Source organism: Cupressus sempervirens, chromosome 5 (genome assembly GCF_028749045.1).
Source record: "Cupressus sempervirens isolate cs-2001-9-10 chromosome 5, ASM2874904v1, whole genome shotgun sequence".
In the NCBI taxonomy this organism is placed as follows: Eukaryota; Viridiplantae; Streptophyta; class Pinopsida; order Cupressales; family Cupressaceae; genus Cupressus; species Cupressus sempervirens.
The window spans coordinates 34255798-34271435 of NC_143122.1; the positions used below are offsets into that span (position 1 = coordinate 34255798).

The 15638-nt window shown below is 34.6% G+C and overlaps 1 pseudogene; it reads left to right on the plus strand.

Annotated features, from left to right (window-relative positions):
• Positions 1-540: 540 nt before the first annotated feature.
• LOC149554448 (autophagy-related protein 16 pseudogene) overlaps positions 541-15638 on the plus strand; it is a 39380-nt pseudogene continuing 24282 nt past the window's right edge.

Consider the following 15638-nt stretch of genomic DNA (forward strand, 5'->3'; position numbering starts at 1 on the left):
TACAAACTTCTAAGGTTATACATGTCATCACCAACATATATACTATCTCCATGTAACTTTACTAGTCATAATATGATGTCAGCAACATGGTATTAATAAAACAATACACTGTTGTAAACCAAATTCTATTTTTAGACAATTTTCTAATTTCCAAATACTAAGTATCTATATTTTTGAGGTTTTTTGTGAACATGTACATCATGTGTTTCCATAAATGACAACAATTACATATCACTATAAGCTAATTGTCAACATGAGTTTCTATTGGGTAAAAAGATAGTTGATGTGAGTTAGTTTCTCTTTGAGAGGAACCTGGTGACTAAGATGGATTATTTTTGGGCTAAATTTAATGAGAGGATTGAAGAAATGAGATACTCTTATCTGAGTTGGCATGTACCAATAAAAAAGAGAGTTTTCTGACCAACTAGAAGGATTATTTAGAGAAGAAGAGACTTCTATGGTGCGGAACAGGTAAAGGTTGACTTCATTGAAGATGATGAGGTATCATTTGATATTCATGGGTAGATGGATTGATCTAATATGGAACTTGTAGAGAATCTTATTGTGAAAAATGAGATCATTGATGATGAGAGTTTCACTTGTGTTGATAACGAATTGCATATTGCTTCTAATGTGAATATGGTTTTTGATTCACATGTTGTTTCAACATTATAATATTAGGGATTCTATTGTTTCTAATATAGACATGTATATACATGTTGATTATATATTTGGTGTTGCTACCAAAGTGGAGCTAGATTTACATTTTGACATGGTTGAGGATCTACATGTTACTTCCAATATGGATTTACATGTTGTTTATGTGGATTCACTTGTTGTGTATGTAGTTAAGGGTCTACATGTTACTACTAATTTGGATTTACATGTTGCTATTGATCTCAGATTGATTTTGATATATGAGTGTCCATACACTTAAGTCATTTTCAAGTTAGAAAATAGTGCATGTCAAGCATAACATGTTAGATAGTACATACCGAGTGAGTTACTCAATAAGTGTCAAGCATTCAGTATGTGCTGAGTCATTTAGATGCTAAGTGACAACATTGAAGTTGTAATTAATGTTGAGCATTAGGGCCTTCAAATATCAAGTAAAATAGTTTTGACATAGTTATTTTTAATGGCACAAACTACTATGTAAACCATTTTGGAGTTGAGTTAAGGATTGTTTTGTGATCCTAGATGATAAGAACAGATCTTAATTGAGAATCCCTATGTACTACATGAAACCAATAAATTAAAGGGATGGATTAAATAGATAGATGAATGAATTACAATCATTGATTCATACCTAACCCCAAGTCACCTAAGTCTTCTTAAGGAGGAAAAACCTTGAAGTTCGTATAAGTGTGGAAGGAGTGAAGAGAGAAGTTTGCATGTGTAAATAGAGCATACATGGAGGCTAAGAAGTTGTGAATGAGAGATACATTGTAAAATTAGTTAGAGGACAATAGAGGGAAGAAGTTATAGGATAGAAGAGATACATCTGATCAAAGGAGGATCAAGAATTGCAAAGAGGTGATTTGTTATCTAGTAGTAGAGTGCTAACCACACGATCATTCTTAAGACATTCTAATATGTCAATCAGTTAAATCTCTTAATAAAGTAGTCCTAATAGGTTGTAATAAATCCTTTAATAGGGTGCTTACTTCAATGTATGTTAAAGTTCTTTAACTAGTCACACTTCTAATAGGGTGTTGAAATCCTTCAATAGCATAAGATCTAACAATCTTGTAAACCTTTAACATGGTATTCCTTTCATAGGGTAGATCATTTTTCATGATAAAAAATTGTAACCTTCATTGGATATACTTTACAACTACAGTAGTGAAGATTTGTGGGTGTCATCCCCATTCCAATTTTACCTTCTCATTGGAGGGTTTCTGGGTAATCATGTCTTGTGTCATATGTGTTGAATGTTATTTTCTTTTATGCTATGGATGAATATGTTTAGCTACCTATTTTAGTTTATATGCAAATAATGAGATGGGTGTGTGGTGAATGATTTTATGGTTGAAATTTTTAAGTGCTGATTCATCCCCCGTCTCAAAATTTACTTTCCCTATTGTATTTCCAACAATTGGCATCAAAGCATTGGTTCTCTAGAAAGGAAAGCTTTGCATCTTTGAGGAAAGATCTTGAAGATGGAAGTCTACAAGTTGGGAAAGACTATTGAGAACCAAAAGATTGAAATCTAGCTTGCCCTATGTAATGCCCCACCTAGAGATCCTTGGAACAAGGATTCAATACAAGCCAATGTATATATATATTTTTAAAGAAGTATGGATATACAAGACACTCAACATAGAAGGATCACAAAGATTGTAATGAAAGACTAAACCATAATCTCGATAAGCAACGAATCTCCAAATGCCACTAACAAACTGACACACACAACCAGAGAAACAAAATCCAAGAATAACAATAGAACAAAGAATAAAAAATCTCTCCAAGCATGGAAAATTAAGAAAACCTAAAGAGTACTTAAAACACCAAAAAGAATTCCCTGAAAGTAGTTGGAGATGCCCCTTTTTTTTTTGCAAGGACAACAAACTTACATAATTTTGTGTGAGGAAGTACAACATGCCACATAAAAGTTTTCCTTTCATGTAAGGAAATGCACCAAATGGTGCATAGAAGTACTTGGCCTAGTAGCCAAAACAACCAACACTAGTATGGGGTCTCACACAAGGATGCACACTAAGCTGCACGAAGAAACCCAAGACACCACTTGAGCTTTTGCATTCTCATGCAAGAAAGTTCAATTTTCCATGACAATACTAATTAGCAAGCTAGAAATCTAAAAGGTAAAATGATAGAAAATGAATTCCTCCACACCGAGGAGTACTAGATCCACATATCAAGGCAAAGGCACTTGAACAATAACTAAAAGATGGAAGTTAAATCTAACCATATAACATAGTAGTGAAAGAATGTACTGGAATCTCAATAAACTGAAATAATGAACTAAATGCATAGTTCCTCCCAATCATAATAGCATCATGAGACCTTGGAGGTCCTAGCCATCCCACATGCATAACATCCCAAACTACCATCCAAATCATTAGAGTTGTCTTATGAGGATGTCACTACTAAAATGTACTACAACATAAGAATAAGGAAATCTAACATTCTAAAAGTAAAGCATTAGATATTATAATTGATCCAATCACATCATCTAAATTATATACTAAACATTATAATAAGGAAATATGCCAATACTAACATCATCTAAACATGTTATACAAGCATTCTAATGAAAGCACAAATCATAAGAAAGCATACTCTAGAAACCAAAATATCAAGTAAAAATATCCAGCAACAGTCGCACTAGGATAATAGACCATCTTTGTACACTAGTCCCAAGTAGTGGTAAAGGTAGCTATGCCTCCAAATTACATGGAACCCGTAGGTCCACTCCCACCATGTTGATAGAGATAATGATCCAATCACAACCACACATAAAGAAAACATCTATGACTACCATTCATGCCAAAAATTAATGATGACTAAAACTAAGATCATGCACTAATGCAAGTGAAATGGGTCTTGGTTAGGAATTTTTGGGTAACTATGTAGGGACTCTGGTGGAGAGTTGTTGAAAATGCAAAGAAACCATACCCCTTGGTACTCTCTTGGGAGGCTGACATGCTACATCCCTGGCTAAACCACAAGAACCAAGAATAATTGACTATACCCCTTAGTACCAACCTTGGGAAGAAATCTTTACATTTCTTATCTTATTTAATTTTCTAAAAATTAATTAATTTATCACTTATTAGAACTCCTTAATGCCAACCTAGGCTAGAACACCATGGTTGTGAGAGAAGTCCCTCCACTGACCTTACCCTACACACCCATACTCATCACCTAATGAGTGCCCGTAGGCATGCATATTCTAAACCCAACCCCAAATGAACATAACTCCACCAAAATACAAATGGGAGATTGAGCCTCACAAGTCACCTGACAAATGCACATGTATGTGCTCGTGTGGGATGCACCAACATTACAAAGATCAAACACAAGGGCTAGATGACAACACAAGTAGAAATAATACTCAACTAAATAACAACTCAGGAGGATGGATGTGGCATGCATCCCAATGCAACATAAAAAGTGCATAAATAATCTAACACCCTATGGATGATCCAAGTCCACAATCAATAACATGTCAAGAAAACTTGCGAAACTAGGTGGCATGCAAATTGAGGTAAAAATACCAAAACTCAAAAACTTCAAAAATAAAACCCATTTGGTCTTAAGGAACAAAAACCTTTAAAATCCAATAAAATTTAGGTTCAAATACTATATGCAAAAATGGTTAGCATAATAGCACAAAATCCCAAACCCTCATCCTAAAAATAGGGAAAACATTCATACCCAACCAACCAGTTAGAACCAACAAATAGAAATAGAGTGGAATACTAGTTCTTAGCCCCCTAACAAACAACTATGAGAACCATAATCCAAAAATGAGCTGAAATGAGAAAATGAGAGAGCCCTACCTAACAAAAAAAGGAGTTAAAATAGGAAACAAAACAATAAAATAAATAACCTGCAACACCTACTAGAAATTACAGTACTGTAAGGTCTCCCCAAGCTAGATCCAACAAGACTAACCTCACAAAGATTCCATGCCCATAGCTCTCATAATGAATAGAAATGTGATCTTCTAGAAGAGGATTCTAAAAAAAGATCTCAAATTTGTATTTTTCAAAATTGAGAAGTGAGGAATTAAATTCCTCTTTCAATACTTATTCACTTTTCAAGTGAATAATTGATTAGGGTAAATAACTAGCAAACATAGTTAAACCCTAAATTGACCCAAACAAAAAGAAGCTATTCCTAGTAATAGAAATTCATCTATGACAAAGCTGCCATAAATTAAATTCAACAAAAAATTTAAGCCCAAACACCCAAAATCACTAAAATCTCCTTAACAACTTTCATGACAAAGAGAATCTCTAAATGCATAAACACACTCATGGGTATAGTCACATAATGAAAATGATTTCAAATTTAATCCAATCACTGGAAGGTTTAATTAAAACATTAAGATAAGATACATCAACCATATGGGGATGACATTAGTAATAATAAACATCTAAATCACTAACTCCATGTGCCACTGCCAAGGATATAAATTCTACACACTAAAACACATGATCAAGTACAATTGCATATATAACATAGCCAAAGAAATAAACGTATTAAATACTTAATTGAACCATTTATTCAGTTCTACTGAAATAACCCATTTACATCAGTCACATTTGCATAAAGCATAATGAAGCAAGAATGAGTAAATAACCATAGCATTAAATTTGACACAAAAATATAATTAAAGGTAAGTCCATATATCAAATAACCAGAAATCATCATAAGACATACTATCATTTCAAATTAGCATCAACATGTACATATGATCAACTATAGAGCATAGTAGCATAACATCTATGATACTAAAATTAAAGTATAACATCTGACCCTTAGGTCATCTCAAATGTAGAAATAATAACATGAGTACAAGTATCTCTCAAATCAAAATAAGCAAGGTATAAACTACAAAAAAGAGAGACACTACATCCTCCCCTACTAGTATAGGCTTACTCCTGGAAGCTAACTAAAAGATAGGGACACATTCCTCTCAATCATGTAGCATCTTCCCAAGTAGCAGAGGATTCATCACCTGGGTCCTAGTAGACCCTTACCTGCTCTATGTCTAGACCTCTCAAGGTCAGCCTCTAATGCTAAATGATACAAATGGGCTCCAAAGAAATCTTCCCTTCTACCACCTATAAATAATCCCAATCAAGAACATGGATCGCATTAGGAATATATTGTCTCAAAATAAAAACATGAAAAACATCATGGATGTGTGATAGGCTAGGTGGCAATACTAGTTGATAAGCAACAAGACCAATCCTCTTGAGGATCTCAAATGATCTAACAAGACATGGTACCAACTTAGAGCCTTTCCCATAATGGATGGTCCTCTTCCTTAGATACACTTGTAAAAAAACCCTATCACCAATAGAAAAGTGATGATCCAACCTATGGGAATTTTTATACTTATTTTGCTTGTCTTGAGTAGTAACCAAATGCTCCCTAATACAAACAACCTACTACTCCATATCCTAAAGCATCTTTGGACCTAAAATTACTTGTTCCTCCAATTTATCCAAACTCAAAGGGGTACAACATGGTCTATCATACAAGGCCTAAAAAGAGGACATGCCAAGAGAACTATGATACCCATTGTTGTATGCAAACTCAACAAGGTAAAAATAATCCTCTCACTTCACCTACTTGTCCATCACATACATGCAAAGGATATCCTCTAGAACCTTGTCACTCTCTTAGTCTTACCATTGGTCTCTAGATGATAAGCCAAACTAAAATTGAGATGCATTCCCAAAGCATGTTGGAGAGACATCTATGGTGTTGAAGTAAACACTGGATTTCTATCCAAAATGATCCTATGAGGAATTCCATGCAAATGAACAATATCCTCTGAGAAAGTATGCACTACAGAAGAATTTGTGTAGGATGTTCTCATGGGTAAAAAATGTGCTACCTTGCAGAACTTGTTTACTATCACCATGATACCCTCTAATAAAATCAATTGATATTGTATCCCACTTCCACTGGGGAATGGTATGTTGCTGCAAAAGACCTATCACATGTTGATGCTCCACCTTCACTCTCTAGCACTCAAGACATCAAGAAACAAACCAAGCAACACCATGCCTCATCCCTACCAAAAAGTATAAGTGTTTAAGATCAACATGTATCTTCTTGACATTGGGATGTATGGAATATGGTGCATGATGTGCTTCTGAGAAAACCAAGGTACACTAATCACCAAGCATGGGTGCATAAAAATGCACAAAGTGTTGTAGAAGTCCATCAGTCTCAAGAAAATAACCTAAAAACCTCCCCTCAAGAGTACTTCTAGACTTGATCTTGAACTTCACCTATTGATACCAAGTGTCACTAGGAAAAGCCTCCAAATATGATCTCATAAATCCACTCCCAATGAAAACACTAATATCTCATATCACCTCCTACTCAAGGCATCCACAATGACATTCCCCTTCCCTTTAATATTGTGAAAATCAAAATCATATTTACACAAAAAATCCATCTAGTGACACGGTCATGCATTCATGTTTGGTTTTGTAAAAATATACTACAAGCTCTTATGATCACTATACAACTCAAACATGTGTCCCAAAAGTAAATAGCTCTAACAAACTAGAACATGCACTGTGGTTGCAAGCTCCAAATCATGACTAGGGTAGTTAGGCTTATGGTCCTTAAGTTTCCTCAACTCATATGTAATCACTTGACCATCTTGCATCAACACCACACCCACAACTTCCAACAAAGCATCTGTACAAACCATGAAATCATCTATAGGATTAGGCACTACAAGGACTAGTTTACTACTTGAAAACTCCTTAAGAGAATTAAATGCTACCTCACACTAATCTAACCAAGCATACTTCTTCCCTTTCCATTGAAGAGAAGTGATGGGATGAGTCACTCATGAGAAACAATTCAAAAAGTGATGGTAGTAACCTACCAATCCCATGAAACTATGAACCTTAGAGACATTAGTGGGTACCGACCAATCCATGACAGCTTAGATTTTCTCTAGATCCACTGCAATAGCATCACTAGTGATGATATAGTCTAAATAATTTACCTTAGACTGGAAGAATCTATATTTACCCAAGTTTTCATACAACTAGTGGTCTCTCAAGCATTGCAATACCTAGTATAAATGGACCTCATGTTCCTCAATAGTCTTTGAATTGATTAATATGCCATCAAAGAGCACAATAATATACTCATTGAGGTAAATGTGAAATACTCCATTCATCAAAATCATGAACACTAATGGAACATTGGTTAATCCAAAGGGTACAATTGTAAACTCGTGATGCCCATATTGTGTACAAAAAGTTATTCATTTAATGTCAACCTCCTAAATATGAAGCTGATGGTATCTTGACTTAAGATCAATCCTTGAGAACACTCATGCTCCCTTCATCTGATCAAAAAAGTTATCTATCCTCGACAAAGGATATTGGTTCTTCACTATCACCTTATTCAACTGCCGGTACTCAATGCATAACTACAATGATCCATCTTTCTTCTTCAAAAAAATGACTAGTGCACCCCATAGGGATACAATAGGATGAATATGGTCCTTGACCAAAAATTCCCCCAACTACAATCTAAGTTCACTCAACTCCTAAGTAGTCATGTGATAAGGAGCTCATGAAATTGGCTTCACTCCTAGTATAATATCAATCCAAAAATCAATGTTACGTTGTAGTGGCAAATCATGTACCTCCTCAAGAAACACATCTACATATTCACAAAGGAGTGGGTGATCATCAAGTATCACCATATGACTCTTCACTTTCTCAAGATCACTAATAGAAACAAAAAATAATTGACAACCCTTCCATACACTCTACTTCAGCTTATTAGCTAAGATCATCCAAAGTGAGACTAGTATTTGAACCCCTACAAGTTCTATTTTCTCACTTGTGTCATCAACACACTATATCATCTTATAGCGGCAATCTATATTTTCTTGATGGGCAGCTAACCAATCCATGCCCAAGATAATGTCATATGATCTTGGAGGTAGGATATGAAGATCCACTATGGTGGTGAAGGTACACAAGTTAAAACTACAACCATAGACCAAGGAATCCACAACCACTTTGGATCCTATGGCTAACTCAGCTTGCCATCTATCGACCTAATGTACTACTACTAGCCCACATTGCTAAACAACAGATGGTGAAACAAAAGTGACATAAGCACATGAGTTGAACAAAATTGAAGATGAAATATAATACAACATATGTGTAGCGTTAGCTACTGTACCTTGATGCTTATCTTGATGGTTATCAATTGCTGCAAAGACTTGATCACTCCTACCTATGTCTCCTATAGTAGGCTCTAGTCTAGCTATAGTCTTATCAGGTCCTATAGATGGTTTAATAGGACACCCAAAATATTTATAGCCAGGCTGACCATAAGAATAATAGTTTCCTTCAAAGTTGAAACATGTTCTATGACCACCTTGAGTAGTACTAGAATATGATGCACTTCCCCTACTAGAGTTTTGCTAACCACTCTGAGGAGGGTGATCCTGCTAAGATTTCTACCCATGACTCTGGTCTCATCCATTTCCTCCTATGGTAACTAAACTCTATCCATCTTTCTAAAAGGAATAATGGAATTGTTGTTTGGTACATTTGCTATCATCTTGAAAAGGTGTTGATTGGACTTGGCCCTTTCTAGAGGACTGAATAAACTAGGCATCCTACCCTAAATTTTATGTGCTTTTTTCTAAGAACTTGATATGCCATTAAACACCCTAGCCATATTGTTCTTAATGATCCTTGCCTTCTCCACAACAAGTGCAAGTGTCCTTGATTGGTGAACATGGACATCCCCAATGATAGAGTCCCTAAGCCACCTAAAAAAATGCTAAGTGATGAGTGCCTCATCATTGTGATAGCTTGAGTAATGTCTCAACCCAAGAAACCTCTTTTCATACTGATTCACTATCATAAAGCCTTACCTAAGTTTGTGGAATTAATGAATACAAGCCTCATGGTATTATGGCAATGGGAATTTCTCCCTGAATCTCTCCTTGAAGATCTCCCAAGTGAGTTCTTCCACAATAATATGGAGCTTCTCACTCTCCATATCCCACCAAATAGAACCATGTTCCTTTAACTATGTGATAGCACAATGGGCCTTTACATTGCTTCCATAAGGTAGAAAGGAGAAACAACAATCCATATCCAGTAACTAGGTCTTTGCCTTGAGCCCTATTCCCTAACCATCAAATAGTAGTGGTTTAGACCTCTATAGTTTCCACATCATCTCAACCTGGTGAAGTCATTATCATGACAACCATAGCCTCTCCATCAGTGCCCTCTACCACTAGGTGGTGTACAATAATCTTCTCACTCATGATCATGCTCTACCTCTTCCCTGTGATCTGACATGTGGGAATCTCCATGATGAGATCCCTCTTCCTAACCCTGATCCTATTGACATTCCTCCACACAATGTCCCAATTGAGTAAGAATATCTTAAAGAATAGGCATCAATGCCCAAATGCCATTTTGATTATTATTGCCCTATTCTCCCTCTCCTTCTTGGCATTATTCTTCATGGTATTCTTCTCCTTGAACTAATCATTAGTTACCACCCCAACCACTAGTTCTAATGTGTAGGAGGCATCACTATGGAGTTATATGTTAAGGGTCACAAACATGCCACAGAACAAGAGTCCAAGAAAGAACAAGAATATATCAAGATACACAACATAAGATAACAATACACAAACAAAACAAAAACCTAGTGGAAGCATAACACAAAGATCCCAATGTTGTAACATGGGCTCTAATACCAAATGTAATGCTCTACCTAAAGATCCTTGGAACAAGGATTCAATACAAGCTAAGATATATATATATTTTTAAAGAAGTATGGATGTACATGACACTCAACATATGAGGATCACAAAGATCATAATAGAAGACTAAAATACAATCTGAACAACCAAAAAATCTCCAAATGCCACTACCAAACTGACACATAGCTGAAGAAACAAAATCCAAGAATGACAATAGAACAAAGAATCATAGATCTATCAAAGTATGGAAAATCAAGCAAACCCAAAAGATACTTAAAAAAACAAAAAGAATTACCCAAAACTAGTGGAGATGCTCCTTATTTTTCATGCAAGGACAATAGAGTGATAGAATTTTATGCAAGGAAGTACAACACACCATGCAAGAATCTTCCTTTCACACGAGGAAATGCACCAAATGGAATGCAAAAGTACTTGGCCCAAAAGATAAAGCACCCAACACTAGTGTGGGCTCTCGTGCAAGGATGCACATGAAGCTACACAAAGAAACCCAAAACACCATGTGAGCTTTTGCATTCTCGTCAAAGAAAGTGCAATTTCATGTGAGGATACAAATCAGCAAGCCAAAAATCTAAAGGGTAAGAAGATAGAAAATGAACTCGACACTAGGGAGTACCAAATCCACATATTGAGCCAAATACACTCAAATAATAACTAAAAGATGGAAACTAAATCTAACCATCTAATAGTGACAGAATGTACTGAAAAAAACACCATAGTGTATAGAAGCAACATATTAATGAACTGAAACAACAAACTAAGTGTGTGGTTCCTCCCAACCATAATAGCATCATGAGACCTTGAAGATCCTAGCCATCATCCATGTGTAACATCCCAAACTACCGACTAGATTGTCAGAGTTTTCTTATGAGGATGTCACTACTAAAATGTACTACAACATAAGAATAAGGAAATCTAACATACTAAAAGTAAAGCATTAGATGTTCCAACTTATCCAATCACATCATCTAAATCATATGCTAAACATTATAATAAGGAAATGCGTTAATAGTAACATCATCTAAACATGACATACAAGCATTCAAATGAAAGCATAAATCAAAAGAAAGTATACTTTAAAACTTGAAGTATCAAATGAAAACATCCAAAAATGGTCACACTCAGATAATACACTATCTTTATACACCAATCCCTAGTAGTGGTAAAGGTAGCTACACCTCCCAACCGCATGGAACCTATAGGTCCACTCTCACCATGCTAATGGAGATAATGATCCAACCACAACCACACATAAAAAAAAAGTCCATGGCTACTATTTTCACAAAATTTTGCACCCTTGTCCTAATTTTTTTTACCTAACGAGAACCTTGTGAAATAGGGAAACAAGTTCCAATCTATGGGACTTGAACTATGAGGTTGAGTCTCTAGAGAAGGGTGGCTTCCTTTATTATCAGGATGTACCTAATTACTCTTGAAGGGAAAAAGGGAGAAGGCATTAAAAAAACTACCTAGTCTATCCTTAAGAGGTGATACATGAAAATAGAGTGTTCAACTCTATCCTTGTCCATACATGTGTAGTCAACTATTATGACATCAAAAGATATATAGATTTAGACTTGTTTAATCTAATAACCACAAACCGATTAGAAAACCAAATGAGTGACACAAGGAAGAAGAGATTCACTTTATATCATTCATAGGCCAAAAGAGATATAATCATGTAGATTATAGATATCCATACTATATTGAGGAGAGGCAAATAAATCTTGTTAAAGAAATAAAAAGATAGAGAAAGGAATGAAAACAATCCAAGTAAGTTAAGTGTGAAACAATGTTACCATGAGATAAGAAAAATCCAAGAGCATACACCAAGAAAGTTCAACAATGGAGACAAGGATTTATAAGGGGAAAGCAAAGAAAACCCCTTGTGAGTATTATGAATGAAGGAAAATGCCGAGAGAGAGAGAGAGAGAGAGAGAGAGAGAGAGAGAGAGAGAGAGAGCAAAATAGCTCAATACAATAACATCAAAGTGATGTGTAGAGAAGAAAAAGAGAGGAACATCTCTTTTAAGGAGATGAGAAAGGAGTTGCATGTGTTCACATGTGTAACTCCCATTTCTATGAATGCCACATTCATAATAGGTGTGTGCAAAGTGTCAAGATCCTCTTAAGGAGGATAGCCTAATTTCCTTAATAAATGAATTATAAAAATAAGTTTTTCTCACATGTGGAATAAAGGACAAATAATGACATGTCCTCCACATGTGCACAATAGGACAAACTACATTTAGAGATACTTGGAATATCCCAATTAAATACATCCAAGTGAAGATTAATGTTTCTAACACCACATATTAATCTTTAGTTCAGGAGCTCACATCAAAGGGTTGTAAACCCAAACTTTTACAATGAAATTGAAATTTCTCATTAGAAAGTGGTTTTGTCAAAATATCAACCACTTGATGTTTACCCTTACAATAAATGAGAGTAATTTTCTTGTCTTCAACTTGTTCTTGAATGAAGTGATGTTGAAGTGAAATATGTTTGGTTCTAGCATGAAAAATTGGATTCTTTGCCAAGACAATAATACTTTGATTGTCACAATGTAGAGGGGTAGGTGCTTGTTGAGGTAGACCCAAATATTCAAGAAGTCTTCTAAGCCATAATGCTTCCTTAGCTGCATCGGTATAACCTTTGTATTCAGGTTTAGTTGAGCAAAGGGAAATATAGTGTTCTTTTTTACTTTTCCAAGAAATTGCACCTAAACCAACAAAGAAATAATAGCCACAAGTGGATTTCCCATAATTGGGATCTCCACCTAGATTGGAATCAGTATAGCCATGTAAAATAAATTCAGAATTGGCATCATAAAATAATCCCATATTAATAGTTCCTTTCATGTGCCTTAAGATTCTTTTAGCAACTTTAAAATGAGTTTGTTGAAGTTTAGACATAAATCTAGATACTAAACCAACACTATAAGCAATATTAGGTCTAGTAAGAGTTAAATAATTTAAACCTCCTACCAATTGCCTATACAAAGTTTCATCAACAAAAGGAGTATTCATATCAGCCATTAATTTAGTTCCCAATTCACATGATTTGAATTATTCATCTTAAATTTTTCTAAAAGGTCACGAGCATACTTTCTTTGAGAAAGAAAGATACCCTTAGGAGTTTGACAAATTTGCATACCTAAAAAGTAATGTAAAATACCTAACTCAATCATCTAAAATTTTTGTTTAAGTTGAAACTTAATACTATAAATCAAAGCATCTAAACTAGAAGTGAGAATTAGATCATCCACATAAACAATAACAATGATAATATCATCTTTAGTATGTTTAATATAAAAATTAGGATCATTCTTACTTCTAGAAAAGCCTTGAAAAATAAAGAATGAATTAATTTTAGAATACCATTCTCTAGTTGATTGTTTAAGACCATAAATAGTTTTTTTCAATTTGCAAACTAGATTTTCACTACCTTTCTTAACAAATCCAGGAGGTTGAGCCATATAGATTTCTTCATGTAAATTGCCATTTAAGAAGGCACTTTTAACATCCATTTGATGAATGGGCCAATTCAATTTAGATGCTAAAGCAAGAACTAATTTGATAGTAGGCATTTTAGCAATAGGGGCAAAAGTTTCATTATAGTCTAATCCTTCAATTTGTGAAAAACCTCTAGCAACTAATCTAGCCTTAAATTTACTAATTTCATTATTAGCATTCAATTTTTTTTTTGTATAACCATTTACATGGAACTATATTCTTGCCATGAGGTAACTTGACTAAGTCCCAAGTTTGATTAGAAATAAAAGAGTCATATTCCTCTTGCATGGCCTTTTGCCAATGACATTGAGAGTTAGCTTGATCAAAAGACTAAGGATCATTAGAATTCATAATAGTAGTCATCAAAGCATAATTATAATAATTAATTCATCTATCTTTAATCCCACCAAATATAGAAATGTAATCATCACTTTCATTGATTAATTTTTGAGCTCATTTAGGTTTACATTTAGTTGTAATGGAATCATCACTAGAGGAAGAATCATTATCAATAAAAGCATCATTAGAATCTATTTGAATATCATTATTAGTGGAAGAAAAAATAATAAGTGGTTCTTGAGTTGTAGGGTTAAGAGGAGTAGGGTTAAGAGAAGGAGGTTGGTCCTCCACTAGCACAATTTTAGTGCCACTTAATTCTACATCATGTGTAGTAGAACAGTCATGTACACCATTTTCTGCAATGCAAACATCTCTAGCAACTTGAACTTTGTTAGTAGTAGAATCATAAACATGATAACCCTTAGTTTTTTCATCATAACCAACAAAAATATAAGGAGAAGACTTAGCATCTAATTTATGTCATTTTTGTTTAGGAGTATGAACATAAGAAATAGATCCAAAAATTTGCAAAGATGTAAATCAGGTTTCCTACCAGACCAAGCCTCTTCTGGAGTAATATCCTTGAGAGCTTTGGTAGGAGTCCTATTAAGATATAAGTTGCACAAAACATGGATTCAGCCCAAAATTTATAATGTAGATTCTTAGCATGCAACATGCATCTAGCCATTTCTACAATGGTCTGATGCTTTTTTTTCGCCACACCATTTTTCTATGGTGTATAAGAAATAGTAAGCTTGTGTTTAATTCCACATGATTTCAAATAAGAATGAAAAGCATTATTCACAAATTCCTTTCCATTATTAGTTTTGAGAATTTTAAGTTTAAAACCAATTTGTCTTTCAACATATAACTGAAATTCAATGAATATATCTGTATATGAGCAATGTTAGTATGCTAATAGAAACCAAATTTAAATAAAGCTTCTACAAACTAAACAAAATTCATAAACTTCAAGATAGACTAAGATGAGCTCTCAATTGAGAATATGAGCCATTAATGGGCTCTCTCAATAAGAAGCTCTCTTGTTGAGTGGCTTTGTCTAAATAGATAGGATGTATACTCAAGCTTATTCTTCAAAAAGGGCTTCAAATGGAGTTGGAATTTGGGTGTGGGTGTATGGTTTTGATGTAAAATGGCTTCTTAAAATGGCATTATGACTTTACTTCATGGATTGTGTTAAAATGGCTTGGGAGAGGATTCCTTAAATAGACAAAGGGCTTGAGGGATTGAGGGCTAAGATGCAAGGATGGGAAAAAGCTCGTGGA